This window comes from Nicotiana tabacum, chromosome 7 (assembly GCF_000715075.1).
Source record: "Nicotiana tabacum cultivar K326 chromosome 7, ASM71507v2, whole genome shotgun sequence".
NCBI classification, from domain to species: Eukaryota; Viridiplantae; Streptophyta; class Magnoliopsida; order Solanales; family Solanaceae; genus Nicotiana; species Nicotiana tabacum.
The window spans coordinates 62,968,980-62,973,987 of NC_134086.1; positions in this window are offsets into that span (position 1 = coordinate 62,968,980).

A 5,008-nucleotide genomic window follows, 5' to 3' on the forward strand; every position below is an offset into this window, starting at 1 on the left:
ATAACTAGAGGTGTTACTTACCTAGAACAAGGCAAATCCAATACTGAGCAAGCCAAACAATACTCTAAAAATGACATCACATGTGTACCAGCCTCCAAACGGCTCAAAACTAGCCAAAAGCAACTCAAGAATATCAAATAATGCATAAGGAAACAAACTCAATCGATAAAGGTCAAATCTTTAATCAAAATCCCAAAGTCAACCAAAAAGTTTAACTCAGGTCTGCACCTCAAAAGCATACAAAACTCAAAAAATCTGACAATCCATTCAATTTAGGAGTCCAACAATACTAGTTTCACTCAAATCCGACACTAAATCTGTAAGGCCTCATGAAATGTTTTGCTCAAAACCCGATATCTCTTAGTGCCAAGTTTGGAATATGTGTTAGAAATTCATAAAATTCTTCCCGGCTCATCGCGGTTCAAACCCTTTGGATTGATCTGTGCATTAAGAAATTAAGGAATAATGTCTTTCAGAAAAGCGCATTTCTGCGGTCCATTACGCGGTCGCATAATAGCTATGCGGACTGCATAGTCGCCGCAGAGTGAGGTAGTTTGATGGTTAATTTTGAGGTCAACTATGCGGCCAATTATGCTATCGCATAATCAATATGCGGGCCACATAGTCATCGCATATTCTCCTTGGAATTTTGCGGGGGGCAGTTCTACAGTGCATTATGTGACCGCATAACAGGTATGCAGACCGCATTCTTGTCGCATACCCGAGCTATTTGTTCAGGTTTTGGGGGCCATTTTGCGGGCCGCATGTCCATTATGCGATCGCAGATTGTGTCGAGGCTCCTATTTTCTAACTTTTAAAACCCGACCCCAGCACATTAAAAACACCCATTAGACCCCTTTTATGCTATTTTACTGCAAATAGAGTGAGAGAGGGAGTTCTAGAGGGAGAAACTAACCCTCACCAAGTCACTACAATCCTTGCCAAATCTTTGAAGACTTTCAAGTAAAAATTTGCCAGGCCTTCATCCTAAGAAGTAAGAACTTGTGCCCTAATCTATGATTTCGAAATTTCTATTAAAAAAGTGATTAACAAGTGAGTTCATGGGTATAAGAATTGATTATCTTGCATGCATAAATGATAATACGGTATGGGGAGATTGTGAGTTAAAAAGATAGCAATTGGGGTAAAAGATGATAAAAATCTGTCACAAAAGGGTTTTAAATCACAATGCACACTTAGTGCTTGATATTGTACTCAAATGAGCTGGAATCTTAATAATGTCTCTAATTCTTGGTTCAATTTGTAATTTTCATAAAATAGATCGAAGTTGCTAGGAAGTTCCGGAATTATTGTAAGAATTTAAGAAAAGCTTTATTGAGGTATATATGGCTAAAACCCCCTCTAGTTAGAAGTTGAGCTCCCATGGCATCCATATAAATGTTGTAAGTTTGAATATTTATAGATGTTGTGCTTGTTATTTCAAGTGAACTGGTGTTGCAAGACTATATGTGGAAGGTGTGTTTCAATGTGCACAATATGATATCCTTGACAAATTGAGAATGTGTGAAAGATGTGAACTATGTGCTAAAATGCCTAGATTCGATGTCAAGTTTAAATTGAGATTGTTATGCCAAATTATGTGAAGTTCCCCCCATGCTTAAAATTTGAATTGCTCTTGTATGTGTCTATGATCTTAAATGGCATGGTTAACGTTGAAAATGGGAATAATGTGAAACATGAGTTATGGAATGTAGCCTAGTACCAAGTATGATGTGGTAATTGTGGCCCCAATTGTCGATGAACTAATATATGTGAAACCAAAAATTGAAGCGAGATGACTAATGGAAAAAGGGTAACGTCTTGGTCAGACGGCCTAGCCAATCGAGCCATGATCGGACGCCATGCTATACACATGGTGGTATTATGTTGATAATTAAAACCAGAAAGTGAAAATGAAATAGTGATTGAGGTATATGTCTGAAATGAGGTAGCTTAGCCGATTGGGCCGTGATCGGACTCCGCGCAATAAAATTGGTGGTATTGTGAATAATGATGCAATAATATGAAATGCCCCAACCTAAAGTTATGGAAATTGTGTGAAAGCTATGTGAGCCCTTTTATTTGATGAAGTGGTGATTGTTTGAAGCTTTGTTAGTCCTTATGATTTCTTTACTCTTGTATGGTTGTTCTTTCTGTATGCGGCGAAATCAGAGAGCCTAATTTCTTGCTTTCTAGTCACTTCAGAAGAACACCTCGAGACCTAGAGGACACGAAGTTGCGACTGAGTTCCGTCTCTCGGATCTCATAGGCCCAAGTTAAAGAGGACGTAGCTCGAGGATAGAGACAAATGGGGAATTCCCAAGGCACACGGCTAAGTCTGACAAAGCCGGCCTACCCGGAGCCTGTATCAATGCATCGCGTCTAGCCATCCCATCTCCATGCTTTAACATTTAATGTATTTTGTACTATGACAAGATTTCCCTCCTATATAAAGGGGATCCTCATCACCTTGGAAAGTCCGCTGTTGCTCCAACTACTCTACACAAGATCAATAACAACTCTCTCTCTCTTTTCTCTCTAACTTACTTGCTCGAGGCTGTCTGTTTCATTTATCGCTTTCATATTTGTTCTCCTTTTACTGCTTGATATTGGCCATAAAAAGCCTCTTTGAATTATATCCTAATTGTTAGTCCCTTTCTAGTTACCCCTGATAGCTCGAGCCCGAGCCCCGTATCGACATCAAACCCAGGCATTGATCTTGAGGCCCCCATCGACCAGTTCGAGGCTAGAGTAACTGAACTCTCGGTTCGATCATAGCTCTACTTTAGCTCAAATTTCATCTATTATCTACATACGCCTAGCATCAACTACCCTAACAATTAACATAAAAATAGAGCATGTATTTTTAGAGTCCCATCAACAAATTTAATTGTTATTACCATTTTCACGGTAAACAATTTGGCATCCACGATTGGGCTAAAAATAATAGTGATTATTTTCTTGCTGGTTTCATTACACAAATGCAAGTTATCTTTCACAAATTTTCCTGTCCAAGATCTTCGATTTCAGGTCAAAATGTCTGGCTCAGTGAACAGAGTCGAGAACAAAAACCTCGAAAACCATGGAGAAAATGGTGTGGTTGTTCCGGTTGTTGGCGCACCACCACAAAACCCCAATAACGCACCTGGACCGATCCCAGCGGATGTGGATTCGCAAGACGCACGACAGGTTGACGAAACCTCACACACTGACAGGAGCATACGACACAGCGCCCATCAGGAAGCCCAAGAAACCCCAGTTCAGGAAAAACAGGAAGTTAGTCTTCATGTTATTTTTGAAATGTTGCTGGCACAACAGCTGGCTATTGCCCAGCTACAAAGCCATCCGAAGACTCCCAACATGGTAGCACCGGGCATAGCTCCCCCAGCTGAGTAGGTACCTGAGAGATCTAACAATAACGGATCGATAGCTGACCCTGCCATCGTAAAAATGCTCGAGGACCTCACCAAAAGGGTCGAGTCAGGTGAGAAATTGATAGTAGCCAATGATAAGCAGGTCGAAACCTATAACTTCAGAGTCGACCAAATCCCGAGCGCACCCCCGATCCTAAAGGGTGTAGATTCGAAGAAGTTCGTACAATGACTATTCCTAGAGGAAGTGGCTCCGACACCTATTCCAAATAACTTAGAAAGACAGACCTCCCGAAGTACAATGGGACCACATATCCTAATGAACACGTTACTGCCTACACCTATGCGGTAAAAGGCAACGGTATAAAGAATGACGAAATCGAGTCCGTATTGCTGAAGAAGTTCGGGGAAATGCTCTCGAAGGGGGCTATGAGGTGGCATCATAACATAGCTCCCAACCCAACAGACTCACTTACCATTCTGGCAAATTCCTTCGTAGAGGCACACGCCAGTGTCATTGAAGTAGTGACAGGAAAGTCCAATACATCTGATATTAAGCAAAGGGAGAATGAAATGCTGCAAGGATTCGTATCTAATTTCTAGACGGAATGAATGGAACTACCCCCGGTCTCCGACGACTGGGTGGTGCATGCCTTCACTCAAGGCCATAATGAATGAAGCTTGGTATCTTCAGGACAATTGAAATAGTACTTGATCGAGTATCAGCTAAGACCTAGTCGGACGCCCACAACTGGTACCAGTAGCAAATCAGGGTCGAGGATGACCAGCCGGGAGCCCCCTTGGGCTTAGCATACTCAAGAAGGATCCTGGCAAAGGAACTAAAAACACACAAAGAAAGATACCGGTTGTACGCCGAATATAAGAGGAATGCCCAAGGAGAAACCTACCTTGTTGACAGTCGGAGAAGGGATCAAGGATAATATCCTCGAGGACTCGTCCATCAGAATACAACTTCAACGTCATTGTATCGGACATCGTGTTCATCGTTAGCAAAACCAGGGACACCAAATGGCCCATGCCTATTCAGTCGGATCCTTCCCAGAGGAATCACAGCTTGGTATGTGAATTACATAATATGCACGACCATAGGACGAAAGATTGCCATCAACTCCGAAAGAAAATAGCCAAGCTACTCAATAAAAATCATCGCCAATAACTTTGGAACGATCGGGCTCGAGTTCAGTTCCGAGTAAGAAAAGAGGCCAAGAAGAACGAAGCAAATGGGCCGCGACATATTACCATGATAGTCGAGGAGCGGTGACACTTTCCAGTAACTTGTAAAGAGGAGGATAAAAATGTCCGTCACAGGAGGAAAACAGACACGGGGATACGTATCCAAATATACCCTCACATTCGGTGAGGAAGGCTCCGAAACCTCACCCCAACCTCGTAATAACGCACTGATAACCTTCTTCCTCATTAGATTCATTTCAAATAAAACATGTGCTCATGAATTCATGTGATTCGACCAACATTATCGGGTCGATATTGATAGAGCAGCTCGGACTGCATGACCAAATCACGCCCGCCTCTCGAATCTTTGGCGGATTAAACACGGCAATCGAAACAACGAGAAGAGAGACCATTCTCTCAGTCAGTATGGTTGGCGTAGACCA